Source organism: Corapipo altera, unplaced genomic scaffold, assembly GCF_003945725.1.
Source record: "Corapipo altera isolate COAL_440 unplaced genomic scaffold, ASM394572v1 140, whole genome shotgun sequence".
In the NCBI taxonomy this organism is placed as follows: Eukaryota; Metazoa; Chordata; class Aves; order Passeriformes; family Pipridae; genus Corapipo; species Corapipo altera.
In genome coordinates, this window is record NW_020885077.1 from 56,601 (window position 1) to 75,172 (window position 18,572).

General features: G+C 46.3%; 1 protein-coding gene and 1 long non-coding RNA gene across 5 annotated transcripts in view; one reads left to right on the forward strand and one right to left on the reverse strand.

Moving 5' to 3' along the window:
• The window catches only part of WTIP (WT1 interacting protein), an 84,761-nt gene that overhangs the window by 33,208 nt on the left and 32,981 nt on the right, over positions 1–18,572 (forward strand). The window contains exon 1 of one of the 2 annotated variants that reach the window (XM_027669365.1): positions 10,473–10,478. The exons of the other annotated variant lie outside the window; for it this stretch is intronic. The gene's annotated coding sequence lies outside the window, so the exon portion shown is untranslated. Of the gene's footprint in view, positions 1–10,472; positions 10,479–18,572 lie in introns of those variants that run through there. 2 annotated transcript variants of the gene reach the window in all.
• On the reverse strand, positions 928–3,138 carry LOC113960033. 3 transcript variants are annotated; one of them, XR_003531964.1, is made up of 3 exons: positions 3,004–3,138; positions 2,747–2,858; positions 928–1,827 (listed from the first exon to the last, which is right to left on the reverse strand). It is a non-coding gene; the product is annotated as an uncharacterized LOC113960033 (long non-coding RNA). The 3 variants fall into 3 exon arrangements; XR_003531963.1 differs by having other exon boundaries at positions 2,747–2,911; XR_003531962.1 differs by having other exon boundaries at positions 2,747–2,914.

Genomic DNA, 18,572 nt, shown 5'->3' on the forward strand with positions numbered 1-18,572 from the left:
ATCGTTTCTGGAGGCTGAAATTACACAATTCAGATAGGACATCAGAGACAGTTTTTCTACAATGAAGATGATTAACTGCTGGAAGGAAACAGCAAGAGAAGTGGCAGATTCTCTGCTCTTCTTTGTTTTCGAATTAAGACCAAATGTTCCTTTGTAGAATGTTTTAAGTTGAGCTAAGCTTTAGGTAATTGGGTGATCATTAATGATCTTTGTTAGGTGAGGTGTCACAACACACACTAGTGCTCCTTCTGAGCCTTTGGCAGGAGAGTGGAGCAGGACGATGGTTCTCTCTGCCTAAAACAGTTCTGTGCTTACTTCTGTGGGCTTGACCCTGGCTGGGTGTCAGGTGCCCACCAAAGCCACTCTGTCACTGCCTCCTCAGCTGGATGGGGAGACAAAATACAATGAAACGTTTGTGGGTCGGGATAAGGACAGGGAGAGATCAGTCACCAGGTACTGACACAGTTTATTACCAATCAAATCAGAGTACGATAATGAGAAATAAAAACTGAATCTTAAAACACCTTCTCCTCACCCCTCCCTTCTTCCTGGGCTTTCCTTTACTCCCAACTTTCTCTACCTCCTCCCCTGAGCAGTGCAGGGGGATGTGGGATGGGGGCTGTGGTCAGTTCATCCCATCTTGTCTCTGCTGCTGCTTCCTCCTCTGTGGGAGGACTCCTCACACTCTTCTCCTGCTCCTGTGTGGGGTCCCTCCCACGGGGTGCAGTCCATCTTTCAGGAACAGGCTGCTCCAGAGTGGGTTCCTTCCATGGCCTTTACTGGACATGGGGGAGTTTCTGGCAGCTTCTCACAGAAGCCACCCCTGTAGCTCTCTCACCACCAAAGCCTTGCTACACCAACCAAATTACAACTTAGAAATCTGAGAGTAAGAGCACGAGTTTGCCTTTCTTCTTTTGTCCTTCTTTCCCCCCCCACCCCCAATAACAATGCCCCGAACTTTCCTCCAGCACTTTTCAGTCTTACTTTCCATATAATGGCTGTAGAGAGTAAAAGGCAATAACCGAAGAACAATAATTCTGTACCTAAAGACATCTGATTTAGATAAGGGCCCAATATTTAACCAGCTACAATTAAAAAATAAATAAAATAATATTTCAAACCCTTGGGAAAAGTTGTGGTTTGGAGACCACTCAGGCTGAAATGTGATAATGAGTGATGGAGCCTCCAAGGCCTCATTTCATCACTTGGCAGTGAGTGTTTTCAACTCAGCAAAGACAAGTGCAGTTGTGCAGAGAAGTGGAAATTCTGCCCTAGTCAGAGCCCTTTCTTAGGCACTTCTTGGAGCTGATCTTTGGTTTCAGTGCCAGGTGCTGTCTGTCAGGGTGCCCTGGGTGAAAAGGGCAGCGTGTGGCAGGACAGGCCCTCCCGTGCCTTTCTGGGAGCACAGAGGGCTCGCTCCTGTGCTGTCCTTTCCCACTCCCAGCATCACATATCACAGCATTGCTGGAGGGTTTGTCTTCCCTGCAGTTAAGAGGAAAACCAAAAATACACCCATGGGCACTTCTGTGAGAGCTCCAGCCTTGCCAGGGTAGGGGTGTGAGGATGGAAGGGTGGACTTTTGGGGGTCTCCTGCAGAGATGGTGATTAGTTCTTGAGGGCACAAACACAGAAAAATGGAGAAATATTTTAGATACAAAGTAAATAAACAGGAGACTTCTGTCCCCTTTAGGCATTTTGGTAAAATGCTCAGATGGTAAATCTCTTCATTGTCTTCCTACATTCTGGCAACTTTGGGGAAAAAACCTCAGTAATATTGATTCAGAGTTGTACAGGATCTCCTCAAAAAAAGCAAATTTCACCAGTGACCTGAGGTCAAAAGAAAAATAGAAAGGAAAAGTAAATTACTTACCAGGCACATTTTATGTGCTGCATTTCTGCCTCTCCAGTGTGTTCAGTGGCTTCTGGATAGTTGAGCCTTGCTCCTGGAGCTGAGCAAGTTCAGCATCTCAGAACTCTGTCAGTTAATTTTTGCCACGTCTCTGTGTAAACCCCTGTTGGCTTCTGCAAAAGGCCATGCTCCTCAAATAGCTCTTTTGCAGAGGTCAGATAATTCTCTTCAGGTAAGGTAAAAGCCAAAGTGATCTGGTTTCCTGGGATCAAGTAGTTCAATGTAGAGCTTTATCCTCAATCTCCTACAGAAAACAACTGAAGCTTGTTAGGATGGTTTCTAAATGTAGATTCTCTCTCAGCCCTGACACCAGTAAAACCTCTTTTAGGCCTTGATTCAACAAAACACTTAGCTGTGTTTAAATATGTTATATTACTCATATGTGAGCATGTTTTGCTGAATCTTAAATAACAGATATTAATTCAGGCAACAACATACTGTCCCTTCTGTTGAGTGTAAAATCTTAGCTTTGGCAGGAGTTCAGTTGCAAATTTTTTTTATGGAAGACAAGAGCTGAAAAATGTCTGCCTGAAAAGCTCATCATGTAATTCCTCTTGATAGTGTTTCAGAGCATGACACGATTTCATGAAGAATAATTGCTATAATGCCAGATTGCTTGTGTGATCTAAGTGCAGGTGAACAGTTGCAGGAATTAATGGGCTCTGTTTGATGCTCATTAAAGAAGATAACTTATCTGGTGCCTCCAGTTTGCAGCTCATAACGCCGTCCACAGCATCTCTTCAGGCTGAAAATTTTAATCCCGTGGCAACGATTGTAGAAACTGCAGTAAGATAAATCTTTAGTATGAGGAATATCAGTTTGTTATTTGTTACTCACAGGGTGCAGGAGATGGTCAGGGAATGAGCTTTGTTGAGCTGAGGGTTTGAAGTCTCTGCTCTCAAAGCTGAGATGTATTTCACCACAGAAATCAGGGACGTGTCCCGCTCTCCTACACGAAGGCAAACGTTTGAACGGGCCATTCGTCTTTGATTTGCACTTTTGCTGCTGGGTTGGAGGCACAGGAAGTCAGAGCACGATCAATCAGAGGCTGAAAGCAGACTGTGTATCCCGAGGGTGTGCAGCTCATTCCTTACCTGGTAGCTGCTGACCGACCAGAGCGCTCAGGGAGGTTCATGCAGCAGTTCAGGTCTAAGGAGCAGGTCAGGGAGGTGTCACAGCTCGGCTGGTGACAGGCACTGCTGCTGCCCCAGCCTTTGTCCAGCCCTCTCAAACTCGCACCAGCGTCTGGGAGGAGGATCCCAGCGAGGGACAGCCCAGCTGGGACACCTGTGTCAGTATTACTGTTACCTGGGTTAAGGGCACCTCTGAATGAGCCCCTGCCCTCCAGCTGATGTGAAAGGGGAATTGGTTCGTGGACACAACCTGCCTTTTCACCTCGAGACAACAGCTCCCTTCTGTCTGAAGTCTCGGTGCTACTGTATGTACATGTCTATTAATAGGAGGTTGCTCATGTCCCAGCTTGTTGGGAGAAGTTCCTCGTGACACTGGAAATGGCCTTTTGCGTATTTGCTGCCTCAAGTCAAACCTTTGCTTGCTCTTGGTGGTGGTAAGACACAGAACATCTTATGGGAGCTGTGTCCCTTCAGCGTATATTTATCAGCAGTTGGTGAATTTTTAAAATACCCAAATTCCCAGTGGAAGATTTATTTTCAATTCATGTTTGTTGTGTCCCCACAGTATATTTCTAAGTTTGGCATGAGTCACTGCATCCAAATTGCACACTGCTAGTACTTGCTTTGTAGCCTTAAATTGTCTGTGAATGTGATTTTCACATAAAACAAAATTCAGTGTCAAAATTCAGAGTTGGTAATCGTGGTGGTACAAATGTGTGTTTGTGTCAGGGGCTTTTAACCTCGTGGCTCACTTGACAGTGACTCAGCTGAAGGTTCTGTACCTGTTCATCTTTCTACAGCTGCTTTATGCAACTCTTCTGGGCATCAAGGATACACTGCTAGAGCACTTCAGGGTGAGGAGCTGATGAGCATTGCTGTGAGTGGTACACTGCCATGCAGTGAAGGTCTGCTGGGTAGCCACTGTCCTTGCACACTTCTCGCAGCCATTTTCTAACCACAGTCTGTTGGAGCAGACTGAAGCTGTGGGATTTTTGCTCTGTGATTCTGCCAGAGCCATTGGCTAATACCTGGTGCTCAGGGAAGACAGGCTGACAGTGATTCAGTGCTGTGCATGTTGGAACACTCCTCCGTGGCCCCCATGGTGTGAGAGCTGAGTGCCCTGGACTTGCATAACTCCCATTGTTGCTCATCCACATCTCAACCCCGTGTCTGGGTTGGTTCCATGGCCACCTGAATGTTTGGTGCTTTCCAAGCCCTAACTGGAGCTGGCAGCAGGTCCTGGTGCATGTGGGGCAGATCCTTGGAGGGGTGATTCACGGGAAAAGCCAAGGAGTGTGGAGAAGTGGGAGGTTGGTTACGAGCAGGGAGCAGAGGATTTGGTGTCTGTACCGCGGAAGCTGCGGTTGGTGTAGACGTGTCAGTGAGATAACTCCCAGTGCTGCAGGAGGGCAGAGCTCTGCCTGACTCATCCTGCTGCTCTGGGATAAGGCACAGCCTGTGCTCAGCCCCACGCTTCCCATTTTAACACCTATCAAGGCAGATAGTTCGAAGCTATTCCAAGTATGTCTGCAACTGCAGTCCCAGACACCCCCCAGTGCAGCACTCAGGGGAGGGAGGTGCTGGCTGCAGGAAGAGGCCATGGATGGCAGAGATGACAGCTGCCTTCAGATGGTCCAGGCTCACCTTGTGCAACACTGAACCATGAATGAGTCTCAGCAAAGGAATGTAATCTTCCGGTGATTAAAAGTCAGACTTGGACACCAGCCCACGTAAGAGCCCCAGTACCTTTGGGTACTGATTGGTAGAAGAGTGTTTTCTTTATCTTGATCCCTGGTTAGTCTGATAATACCCCAGGCTTTAGAAGAACAAAAACAATAGGATGGGAAAAGGGTCATCAGAAGTGTTTGAGATGGGATCACAGTTTGAGCTGGAAGGGACCCCTAATCATTGGGTCCAGCTCTTGAGAGAATGGCCCATACAGGGATCACACCCACAACCTTGGTGTTGTTAGCACCATGCTCTGACCGTCTCCTTTATTTAGAATTTATTTAATTGGGTTTTATATTTTGGGAGGCACTTCGTAGTTTCTCTGCTTTGCTGTCTGTTATCCCAGTTAGCTCTGGCCCAGCAGGGCACTGCTCTGTGTGCTGGGCTTTAGATAGACCAGTGCTGTGGCCCTTCTACAGACTCTACTGCTGGAGGAGGTGTTGTGTCAGGAGATGTTTTCAATTCTGTGACTACTTTAAATTAAGTTAGTTCAGCTCTAGGAGAGAACCTGGTTTTTTGGGGGTGGCTCATCAGATTGGCCTTCCTTCCACGGGGACATCTCAGATACTTGAAGATGCAGGTGTTTAAAGCTGTCTTGGTTGGGGGTGTGTGTGTATAGGATAGAGTGTCACTCTCCACGTCTCTGAGGGCTGCTGTGGCTGTGGTAGCTGGAGACTGATGCCCAGGGAAGGGTGATGGTGATGGGGAACTGACCAACAGGGAACTGCAAAACATTTCCACTCCCTGTTCCTGATGATCAGAGGGCATGTGATCAGTAGTTGTCTGGTGGTTTGTCTCTGTCTCCTTGTTTCCTTGAAAGGTTGTAATTGCATTCTGCTATTAATGATTCCAGCATGAAATGTGTGGCGTTTGATGGTTATTTTAATTGGTGGGGGTTGCCTGGCAACTAATGACGGAAACTTTTCTCTGTGTTGATGGACTGACCATGGATGTTTTCCTTCCACAATATTTCTGTATTCATAATGTGAAACCAATCACTGACGGCACCTGTGATCCTTTCAGGGCTTGGAAAACACATAAAGTACAAAACCCATGCTCTAATTAACAAGGTTTCTGCCTCTGTTTTTTATTTCTGTAAATAAAAACAGAGAGAGAGAACTTGCACAGTTTTGTGGGTTTGAAATGTCACCTCTTTCCTCATGTAGCAAGATTTGCTAAAATTTCCTTGTCAGTGTTTATTATCTGCAGGTCTCAATTGTCTTATCTGGAACCCACATCTCTTGGGTGTTCAGTCTTTCCTTTAACTCTTTTTTTTCCTTCTTTTCTTGCCTTCCCCTCTGCCCATTTAAAATGTTTTTTGGAACACACCTCATTTTCTCCAAAAGAATAAACTCCCCTGGGCTTCTGTTGAGTTCATCTCTCAAAGGGGAAGAAATCCAGATAATCCAGAACAGAGCACAGGCAAGTCACTGGCATTACCAACAGATGTTTCTGTTTCCCATTTCCAGGTTCTGTAATTTTTAGGTGTTACCTAAAAACTAAGGGGGAAAACAGGTGGAAGGGAAAAGTGAAGAAGAGAATGAGTGAAAGGAGAAGCACAGGGTTGGCTTCCTGTAATTTTAATGACCTACGTTTCTGCTCTCTGTTGTCCCTGTGTATTTTGCAAAGTGCCTAATCTATGCTTTAGTGATGTCCTTGATCTTTACTCATCTGAAAACTAAACCTGCAAACTCTGAAATAATTTCTTTTTTTAATATAGATCATCATCACTTCTTCAAGAATAAATCTATTCTATCTCCGCACTTGCCAGATAATCAGTGTTGTCCTTCAGCACTCAGTAAATCTGTTTTTTCACCCACAACCAACTGATCATTTCTTTCTCGGGGCCTGTCTCAGTAAATTTTGTGACAGCCACAAACCTGTCCCTGTACACAAACATGTTCAGACTCCCATGTGTTTAGCCTGCCCTATGGCCACGGATCACCTGGATACTCTGCTGTCATTTGGGGGAATCTCCACCTTTCCCTTGTCCTGCCCTTGACTGACCTCACCTTGGACAGACCCAGGGTGTGCTCTGTGGGCCACCATTACCTGATGGTTTCCCTCGTGTGTTGGAAGGATTGAACTTCAGTTTTTGATGCATCCTCTGTGAAGATTTCCATCTCCCAGGGGTTCTCTTTTTCCTTCTTTCTGCCTGCATTTGCTCTGCCCTGTGCCTGCTCTGATACTGAAGAATTCAGACTTACTGTTATTTCTGTGCGGGCATCTTTTGTTTTTAATCTCCAACAAGTACAATGGATTTCTTTAGTCAAGATCTTGTCTGCATGTCAGTACCTTTTTCTCCAGAAAATAGGGAGCTTGTCCTCTTGCCTTTGGCACTGTTTGAAATCTTATTTTACCCTGGTACTTTCCCAGTTTGATTTGTTTTGCATATCTTAGGCTTTTCATGGATCCCTGAGTTCCCAGGGTCTAAGGACTCCAAACTGTTGGCAGCTCATCATCCCCATATCAAGGAGGTGAGATTATACCACTTTGCAGCCATGGCAACTTCAGTCTGTCCTTTCTCACCAGCAAAGCTCTTTTCCATACTTCCAGATGGTTTTCTGTTCTTACTCCTGTTACCTGTTTTCTGTCTCCAGTCTTGGTCTTGTTGTGTCCCTTCCCTGGTGCCAGTGCAGTGACAGGACCTCTCCTCTCCTGCCAGGCCACACAGCACCTCTCAGTCCAGCTCTGCAAGTCCTGCCTAACAAGGTCAGGAGCTCTTGGCAAAGGACAAGGTGTGAAGAGGAAATCTGGTTTGGTTGCTTCTGTTATCTTCATCCTCCTGTGCTCTCTGACAGGACTCTCTTTGCACCTGGTGCACGTCCAGGCTGGGTTACAAACTCAGCCTTAGCAGTAATTCTTGTTTACTGCTTATTTCGAGGGAAACATGTCTGTGTGGCCTGAAAACACACTGAAGTTCCACATCAGAAAGCAGCCTGGGATTTACCTTGCAAATTCATTTTACAGATCAAGGTTTCCACTGCCACTCTTCACCTTAAGGATGCTTTTACCTCTTGTAGGTCTAGAAAAGCTGTTTCCCATAACAATCCTGCTACGTACAAAACAAAAGAAAAGATTTTTTTTTTTTTTTTTTTTTTTTACTAAAGTTTGTCTTCACACTTATAAGATACACAGTGGCAGTAAACCTCAGCATTCTGTCTCTCAGGCTTCCTCCTGGCAGAGGGTATTGGCAAAGGACCAAATTGGCAAAGAGAATAAATTCTTAGAGGACTGATGGGTTGGTGGCTACCAAGGGGTAGATCAACCCTGTGAGTCAGAGGATGGGGTTTTAATCCACTTGCCCCAGGGTTCCTTGTCTCCTTGGGTAGATCACTCAGCCTGTCTGCCTTGGCCCATGTGGACATAATTCTTGTCACCTCCCTCACATGGGTGACACTGTGCTGCTTTCATTAATACTTTGAAATTATGTGGAGATCCTGAGGTCGAAGAACTGGGGAAGTGAGAAGTTACAATAATCAGTAAGTAATTATTGTAATATCACAAATAGAGGCATTTGCTGGAGGAAACAGTTGCAGTGTCTGGCAGCCCAGTCATACAGCTGCTGAAGCATGCTACTGAAACTAATTACTTACTCAAATAATGCGTATTTACAGTTTATGGGGGACCATTTTTAGGATTATATGTCATTAAATACATGGACTAATGTAACATTTTAAAAAGACTGCTTTCCCAGCACTGCTCCCCAGAGCCCTGAGTGCCTGGGCCACGTCAATAACGTTCCCATTCCTCTGTCCAAGCCCAACGTTGTGTTTTTAATTTATTTTCAGTATCCAAGGAATGCTGTCTCCAGTATTCTGAGGACTCTGAGTCGGATGTGAGACACAAATACACCAGAGAAGCTTATCAGAGAACCAAGCTTGGCAGGAATCCTACATAAACAACCAGGCATTTTTCCTCCTTTAAATGAGGGGGCTCAGGAGGATTGGCTGACTGCAGCTGCAGTGGGCTGGCCTTGGGCACCAAGGAAAGTGCTTTGGTGACCCCTGGTATTTACATGACCTGAATGCTTTGCCTGCTTATAAACTTACTGGTATAGAATGACCAACTTGGTCCTGGTAAATTGACTTCTACAGGTCAGAGTTATTTACCAGCAGTTTTCTCCTACCCTTGGACTTCTCAGGAAATTTTAGCTTGGTTTTAACTCAGGTAATGAGGAGCTCTTGTTCCCACCCACTCTTCTCTGTCCCTTAAAACACAGCACAGGAAGAAACTCAGTAAATTTGATCTTGGCCAGAAAGCTTTTTTTTTTTTTCTCTCTTCCAATAAATATCTCATTTCCTGAAAATCCTGCCTTTGACCAGAGCTTCTGCTGGGACTTTTTAGATTTATCATCTCTCATGGCCAAATCCAGTTTCAGTTAGTGCTGAAGTACTCCTGACTTTGTGGAGAGCAGTGTGAGCTCTTAGCTGGGCAGCAGGACCTTCACACTGACATCAGTGCTGTTTGCCCCAGGTGAGCCACTTCCCTGTAGCTATATAAAAAGCAGGTAGTTTTGCAATATTGCTTTGATTATGAACACCATGCCAGAAAATTTAGGGAATTATTTTATGGTTTTACTGTGAAATTCTTAGCATTTTACCAGCGTGAAACCTGTACGTGGATGCCCTGCACTGAACCGACACAGAAATCTTCAGGCTTGTAAACTGGATCCCACAGTCTTCAGTTAGGTACAGTAAATGCTTTCTAAAAACAAACATGAAGCAGCAGCCCCCTGCTGTGGCCTCTGTGGTGGCCGGGGCCCAGCCCAGCTGTGTCACTGCTTCTCCTTTTCTGAGGTTGGTGGCTCCGTGGGGCAGTTCCCAGGTATCGGATGGGGCACAGGGGGGCAGCCAGCAGAGATCCTGTGATAGACACACTGTGGTGTTGGGGTGTGACTGGAAATGGTGCTGGGCTGGCGGGGGGACAGCAGGCTGAGGCTGGTACACATGGCCAGTCTCCTTGCCTTGCTCACCAGCTCCCCTGGCTCAACACCCAAATTAATGAGAATTCCCTTCTTCAAGTGGTGGAGGAGGCAGGAGTGTGATAACGTAGGTATAGTTCTGTGTTCCTTGCCTCTCCCAAACATCCAGCAGGCTCAAGGCATGTGAGGAGGGGTTCCTCTGGGAATGGTGTTGAGCATTTGTTGGACACTTGGTCCTCTTGTTCCTCTTCTCATGGACATTTAGCGCTTGTGAACAGGTTCATGTCCTGTGGTCCTGGGCCAGAATAACCCCCTACCATCGTTTGGGGTGGTGGGTGCTCAGGGGCTTCAGCATTTCACCCCCAACATTGCTGTTCTGAGTGATAAATGACTGCCCTGCAAGCTGGAATGGCAAAGGGCATTTGGGTCTTGGAGCCATGTCCCACACAGCTGTGTGACAGGTGAAGGTTTGGCTTAGTGTGTTTAAGTTTTTATTTGTGTGTGATGTGACTTAGAGAGGTGTGGTAACCTGGGAGCCTGCTGGAGGCAGGAAGTGTTGTTTATATCCTCAAAGCATCTTCTGCCCAGTGGTTTTTGCAAGTGCTCTGGTCACCTCGTGCTGTTTGAGAGGAGTACCTGGGGGAGGAGGGGGCAGGGGCAGCTGGTGACAGTCACGGCCTCTGCGATGGGGTTTAAACCCCAGGGTAAACTTGGTTGTTTGTGAACTCACTGGAGCCTTGCAAAGTCATCCCCAAAGTCCCCTATGAGCAGTTGCTGCCTTGTGGTGTTTGGGGCAGGCTTGGAGAACCAGGTTTAAGTCCCACAGAGACCCTCCCTTCCCTCTGCCCGCTCATCCCATGGAGTGCAGGTGGCACAGCAGTGCTGGGTACTCAGCCAGGGGGTCCCTCGCTGCTCTGTGCACTGTCCTGCTGCTTTTTGTCTTCACAGACTCCCTCTAGAGATGCACAAACCCCTGTATTCCTTCCTGTTCACAGCCCCACACAACCTTATCCTCACCTCCATATCTGCTGGTCCTGCTCCTCCCCTGTGAGGTCTCCAACTGGTCAGTCCCTGGCAGTGCCATCATCCCCTGGCTGCTCCTGCTGTCCAGCTCCTGCTGTCCAGCTCCTGCAGCCCAGCCTGGATCAGGCAGGCAGCCTACGGGGCTGGGGAAGGGCTTTCCAGCAGTGCTCCCTGCTCTGGATGCCCCCTTAGGCTTCCAGCTTTCTCCTTCTCTCCCCCAGCCCCCAAGCTGAGTTTCTTACCTGAAACCTTCCAACCTTAACTCTTTGTTTGCCAAACTCCTGTGAACTTGCACTGTGTTTGGAGTAGTAGCAACAAAAGTGAATGGTGAGCTAGGCAAGAAAAAGGCTAAGAATTGGAGAGACCCTTTTAAAGTATGTCTGTAAGAAGCAGCAGCAGTGGCTGGTGGGTTCAGCAGGGCTGACTCGGCTGTGCAGGGACTCTGTGCCAGCACACAGCCACTCATACCTGCAAGCTCTTTTAACTGTGCCTGTGCAGAGTGAAAGGCATCTAAATTAAGTGCATATTTAAAAGCAGGAATGCATTTAGGAATCATTCTTGATCCCTGACTGTTATGTTTCAATGGTTGTCTGTCAATGTGTTGTAAAACACAAATGTGCTGTGTCTTGACATTAAATGAGATACAGTGAAGGAAACTCAGTACACGTCACTCCCCTGGCTGCCTGGGTGCTCTGCACTGTCACTGTTCCAATTGTGTTCCCTGCAAAACTTTCCCTGGAAATAGAGCAAATAACTGTACTGAGTGAGTCAGTGGATTACCAACTGTAGGAACCATGGCAGTGTAAATTCAGACCCATGGAAACAATTTGTTGAATTGGTATTAACAGTCCAGTGGTCTCTAGAGCAGCAGTCTCCAAAGTGGGGTCCACACACCCCACAGAGTGTTCAAGATGATCCTTTAGGGTGCAGGAAGAAAATACTTCCCTAGTAGATGTATATAATTTATAAATATACACATACTGAGGGTGCACATGCAAACATTATTTATTGGTAGGGGAGCACGATCAAAAACGTTTGGACACCACCATTCCAGAGGAAGAAAACCTAAAGAATACGGAGCCACCAGGACTTGTTCTGCTGATTGCACAAGTTATTTAACAAAGGAGAATGTATACACTTGGGAAAATGAGGTTGGAAATCATCTACTTAAATTCTTAAGAAAGCATGTAGGTGAGAGCCAGAGATCATGTTTTCTAAGCCTTGTTTTTGAACAGATGTTATTTTTTTGTTGCCCTGGTTAAATTCAAGTAGCAAATCATCCCTGTTGTTACCACTGTGCTATTCCAGGCCAGGAGGCTGGCTCAGGGAGAGGGGCTGGTGCTGCTCTCCCACAAGTCCTGTGGTGTTCAGCTGATGCTGGTGGAGATAATTTGGTGTCAACACACAGAGGTGTCACACACCGAGCTGGCACATCCACACAGTGCCTGCACATTGAAACCTGGGGGAGGCTCCTCTGAGAGTCGTGCAGAGGAGAAAATTGTCTTTTATCAGTGGAGTTCTGCAGCTGATCCTGTGCAGTTCTGAGTGATTAACTCCGGGGGTCACAGCAGCCAGTGCATTTGAGATTTGTGGTTTGCTAGATAGCTACTTTTTCATATTTGCTTCTAGAGCCTTTTCCCCCAAGCCCAAACGCTGGGCTAGTGAAGAGGATGTGCAAAACCCAAAAACCAGGGGAAATGGAAAGAAATAACCGGCTTTGATAAGAGCATGGCTGAAGGCAGAGGTTTGCACTGTCTCAGTCACCACTGGCTGGAGTGGTGAGCTGATGTCTCATGCCGGGTAGAGAAGAGAGGAAGGAAGTGGATTTAGTAGAAAATTGATTGCATCTACTTGGGCCCTTTCCAGCTGAATTCTGAGTTAAGTACATTCATCCTGAACTAATCGTTGCGGAGAATTGGCTGAAATCTCACATACTTCTTAAAAGGAAAGCTAAGCATTAAAGGAACAATATCCTTATTGTACCTGAGTGCCAAAAGAAGTGAGTGTACTGTCAGGAGCTGTACCTATTCAGCTCTCTGGCTTGAAAGCTGCTTGTGGGTTTAGTACTAATGTGACCTGTTGCAGGAAGCTGCTGTTAGTCCACCACAAAATATCAAGGACAGCCCAGGGAGGCTGATCTCTGATTATATTTCAAATTGGCTGAGCAAATCCCAGTTCATTTCAGTAATTCAGTACAACAACTGAAAATTTTGAGTCTTGTTTACAGCAAAGCATACTGGAATATTGTCTAAAACACATATCTAAAGTCCTAGCAAGGTTTTGTTCCAAGTCACACAGGATAAATCTGAAGTAATTATTAACATCAGTGTAATTGTTCACTAGTGCGAGCAAGAGAAGAGTTGTTCTCTGTGTAGGACTTTCACATTTACTGCTAAATAATCTAAACCTAAAGAATGTGCTTCAAAACTGGCAGATGCTTTAATACTTTGCCATTCTGTGAGTATTATTTCTTCAGTCTGTACTAACCTTTCTAAGCTGCCTTGGCACTTCTGGATCCAAGGACCACTCCCTGACACATTCTTCCATTGTCCCATGAAGAAAAGAGTTACAGTTGTTGCTCAAGATGCCATCTCTAGTGTTATAGGTTATAAATCTGAGAGAGAAATATTTCTTTCCCTGCTTCCCTGTAAGAGAAACAGAGTTCGAATAGGGAAGGGGAAAGGGAATCAATCAGCCTTACAAAAGGAATGGCTGGCCAGGCTGCATTCCATGCTAATGGCCCATTCGAAGGCTGGAGTGAGGGGGGAAGGTTTTGGAGATTTGGGGAGCTGGCCGCCCGGACAGAGGACAGGTCAGACTGTGGAGTTCTCTCCCCGGGACGGAGACAGGGACTGTATCTGGGCATTTCTGGAGGAAAAGCCTGGGAGCCAGTTTTTCTGGTTCTTTCGTCCTGGTGAGGCCTGACCACTGGCCCTGTGCCGCCACTACCTCGTGACTCCTGCCAGGACCTACTGGTTGTTTTTCTTCTTTTCATCGGAGAGGTCTGTGCTCGCTGGGAGAGGAGGGGAGAGCCTTGGAACACCGTCATCTGGGAACAGTGAGTCCCGTAGGGGTGAGCTGCTTTCCCTTCTGCCTTTCTCCCATGCGGGGAAGGGTCTCTGTTCTCCTTTCGTTTCCTCCTGGGATTCGAGACCCCCCCAGACCCCTCCCTGCCTGGTGACCACCAGAGCCCAGCAGTGCCCCCGCAGGCCACAGTTGGGACTGTGCTAAAGGACAGAGAAGTATGCATTCAGACCTTTTTGGGTTTGTTTTTTCTAGGATTGCGGTCTAGTTTGTTTTGTGTTCTGTTACTGTTTTGCCAACATACATATATCTTTTAATAAAGGGTTGTTATTTCTTCTGTTTTTTCCACATTTCCTCGATTAAAGCCCCTTAATTTTGTATTTACAATTGCTGAGAGAGAGGAGTTTGGTCTATCTCATAACTCATCCTCTTTTGCAAACATTCCAGTCTCATCAGACTGTGACATCTAGGCACTGTGGATCTCAGCAATCTATTGCAAAGATTTGTCTTGAGGGAAGGAGAACTGAGCACTGTGAACTTCGTTTCACCAACACACGGGTGCCATTGGTGTTGGCTGCTGAACCCTTTGTGGATGTGACTCAAACCAAGCCTTGCTGGCATGTTTAGGTTCAGCAGCAGTGCCCTTTGCTGCTCTCATTGGGGTGCTGACTCATGGGAGGAAGACAGTGAACTGTGCAAATCCATTCTTGTTTTTCTGAGACTCCGCAGAAGATGGTTTAGGGAAATTGCTCATCTCCCTTGAGGCTCTTGCATGTTGCCACAGGACTGGGCTGTGTCCACTCCTTTTGTTCAGCATGCTGTTCTGTGTGTTGGGAGAGGTGATGCTGCAGCTCAGTCCGTGCAGAGATGACATCCAGCAGCCTGGCTGCCCCTCCTGCTCTTGGTCCCATTTCTGTTCATCTGCTGCAGAGCCTGGCTAAGCTGGGGCTTTTAGTTCAGGCTGAACTTGAATGAAGAATAGAATAATGACTTGCAGGGAAGAACCTGGTAGCAACTGAGGGGTCTGTAGTACCCCCAGTTCAACGAGCTTGCCCAACTTTTGCTACTTGTTTGTCAGGTGGGTTCTTGCCCTGCTCTGATGTCCAGGTGGCACTAGGGACCAAATACCATTTTTATTTCTTTTTTTCTCTCCTTCCTTTGGTCTTACTGGAATACAGTGGCTTTTTCTTCTGGATGTATTCCCATAGAAATTCCCTCCTATTGCATGTTAGAGCAGTTCACCCTTCACAAAGGCTTCTATTGACTTGGGGCAGTGCAGAACTCAGGAGGTCGGTCCTGTCTCCTGCAGGGACCTCAGGCACAGAGGGTGGACTTTGAGTCAGGGACTCTCCACTCCACCTGTGTGTGCCCACTCCTGTGCTGTGCAAAGAAGACCTGAGCAGAGTCTCAGAATGCTGCTGGATAAAAACAGCAGTTGTGCCAGAGATCTGCATCCCCTTCATGTCCAGGTGCAGCTGGAGGCTGGAGTGTCAGGCTTTGGCTTACAGAGCTCTTTGGGCTGGGGGGCGACTGTGGGGGCTGCCGTGTTCTTCAGCATGCAACAGAAGCTTGAGATCAGCGGAGGTTTAAAACAAACAAAAGGGAATGTTTCCTACAATGCACAGGGAAGTCGTGGGACTCACTGCCGGAGGGACAGCATGGAGGCCAAGAGTATAAATGATCTCATGGAGGAATTAGACAAATTAAAGAAGGATTGGTCCAGGGAGGCTATTAAACATAATAGTTATGATGCAACCTGTGGTGCAGGAAGGCCTTAAGTGCTGGCTGCTGGAAGCTGAGAGGTTATTCTTGGGAACACTTGGGCCTGTGTGAGCCCTGTTTGTAATTCTCTTTCCCAGTGAACTTGCACTCCTGGCTGGAGCTGGAGACAGGACACCACACTGGATGGATCCCTGTTGCTGACATTGGTTCTTACTGGAGCTTGAGTGAGAACACCCACAATGGGTAGAGGCCAGCAAGGCTGCTCAGGGAGGTTGTGTCCTGCCTGGAGGTCAGGAGGGCTTGGGCTGGAATAGGCTGCAGTTTGGTGGTGGATTTACTCTGCCATAGGCTGGCACTGGGATGCTGGGAGAGTGTGATAAGACAAGTGCTCTTTTAAGTCCTGGCTTACAGGCAGCAGCTGGAAAAGTGGAATTCTTTGCTGATAACAAGCAGGGTCTGTCATGGAATGCTGAAAGCTTCCCACAGTGGAAGCTACCTTGGGGGAAGAGTGTACCCCTGCCCTCCCAGCTTGCCAAGTGGTGGGAAGGCCTCTCATGGTTTTTACCCAGTAGTCTGTGTTGCTCTGCCCTTGTTCTTCACTTTTTATTTTCTTTTTCATTTTTAAACCCAGCCCTGGGGTGAAAAAAATTAAATTGAGGTATATTTGGAGCTTTATTTTACATTTTCTTGTTAGTGTGGCTGCGTGCTGGCTTATTAAGTAATATATTTTAAGATATATGTTAATGTATTGGCCCAAAATAGCTATTAGATTGATGCAAGCAGTTGTATTTCTGTTTTTAAATATATACTTGGCATATGTTTTTGCAAGTTCATTTTTAACATAAGTTCTTCTCTTAGAGCTCTGTGGAAATAATTTATGTGTTAACCCTGAAATTGATGGGTGGTATGGGATAGGATAAATATGTAAGTGGGACAGAAAGGAAACATCTGCCAATTTTAACTTTTGCAAATTATATGGAAGCTTGAAAGTATCCGCTAAGTTTATAATACAGTCTGCACAGGAAGGCTTTGCCAGAGTACCAGAGGTCAGAGATCGTCTCGTCTCTGCAGCTTTAAGCAACCTCTTGGTTAAATAACCTGACTGAAGAGGAGGAGGAGAGAGAAAGGAAGAGAATTCCACAGTGGAGTAAACATGGTACAGAGATTATGGATACCCTGCTAAGAAAGGTGGGGTTTTCCAGCAAGGTAACAGAAGATATCAGCCATCCATCCTCATATTCCTGCTGGAGGCCGACAGCCTCAGTCCTGCAGAGGGGCTGGGGCACAAATGTGCCCTCCACGACCTCCCCACCCGGGCTGGGCTGTGGTGGGGGGAGTGCTGGGGGTGCTCAGAGGAGACACATCACCTGCCCCAGGGCAGGGGCTGGCAGCAAAGGCTGGGTAGGAAGGGGTTTGTTCCCTTCAGTGCCTCACTGACACGAGGCAAAACCCTCAGGAAGATACTGAGGTTTTTCATTTTGACATCATGGCAGGTTAAGGTGAACTGCAGAGGGGAGTCTAGAGTTTACCTTGGGCTACAAACATGTCAGAATGATAAACACTCACATTTTCATCTGGATTTTACCACAGGTTAGTGAGTGCACAGCAAAGACAGACATTTTTCTGGCCAAGATGGTACCTTGGGGCAGGTCTGCAGCTCCTGTGGGTTGTGGTGAGCTCAGGATGCTCTCAGGGTTTCCCCAGCTCCTGGCTCAGCCAGGGAGGTGTGTGGGGCAGGAGCTGGCACGAGGCTCCCATGCTGGAGAGGTGGCACAGAGCAGTGCAGAGCCTGGATAACAGCCCAGGAATGGAAATGATAATTGTATTACACAAGAGTGTGCTTTTGTGAGAGTCCAAGTAAGAGCTGGGCAACGGTAATGGGGAGGAAAAAAGAGTTAACTACCATCTGCCTGCCCAGGACAGACTTGAGATGGAGAGTGAATGCTGACTTTGTGGCCACAGTTAATTTGCACTGAAAAGCTCTCTTTTGGTGTACAAATATGAATTAGTATAGGAACTTAAACTATAGAGTAACTTCCAATTATTAATTTGAAAACAATTTATTTTAAATGATAATTTAAATTATAATTTTAAACCATTTTTATGCTTTCCCTGCATCAATATTTTTTGAAAGTGAATCTCCTAATCTCTAAAAAGTGTTTCTTCATATCTTCTTGTGTCTGTCTACCTGATGATAATATTTGATTAGAATTTGTTCACAGACTCTGAATACTCTTTCCTGAAAGAACCTATGTAAAGGGAGAAAACAATACACATCCTGTACTCCACCTTCATAGGCCTCCAGCATACGATGCCACCTTTTGTTTGCAAGAGTTTAAATTTCAAATAAAATCCCAGCATTCTTTTGAAAAAAAGGAAAGGGCCTCTCCCCTGCTTAGATTGTCAAATCCCAGACTAGCCCGGAATTGAATAGGCCAAGTCAGTGACCTCAGGCAGAAAGAATGTTGGTTATTTACGTAGGGCTTCTGCTATTTTAGCAGCAAACCTTTTCTTCTGAAAAGACAATGTATACTGTTTGGTGTTTATGGCCAAGTAAAAAGCTTGTACATTTGAGATTTGCATGGTAATAGCCTCGTAACTCAATATACAGCATCCTCAAAAATAGCAGTGCAGGGCTCTGTTTTGTATTAGCTGGTGCAGGTCTTTTAGAGGCTTTTACAAAAGTTCTCTGAAAAACCGACCTTAAGATTCAGCTGCTTATATGTTTGCTTTGGTGGCTTTTTTTTTTCCCCTTTCCCCGGAGTTTTGCTTTTTTTCAAAACCTAAAATTACACGTGGTTTCTTTAGGAGCTATCAGGCCAAGTGCTCAAAATATTTTGATGCATCTCAAGCTAAGCTGTGCCTGCAGCTTGAAACCAGGAAAACGTGTGAGTGTGTGTGTGTGCAATTCAGACACCGAGCATTTTTCCTGGAATAATGGGGGATCTTTACAGGCATTCTGGCCTGGTGGATGAGCCTGCAATTCCAAATGGTTTTTAAAGTGTGCCTTTCTCAATAGATCGTAACCATGAGGAGCTATTGTGTGAGTAAAGCACACATTTAGGATCCAATCCTGCATTCCTTAAAGTCAATGGGAGTCTGAGCGTGA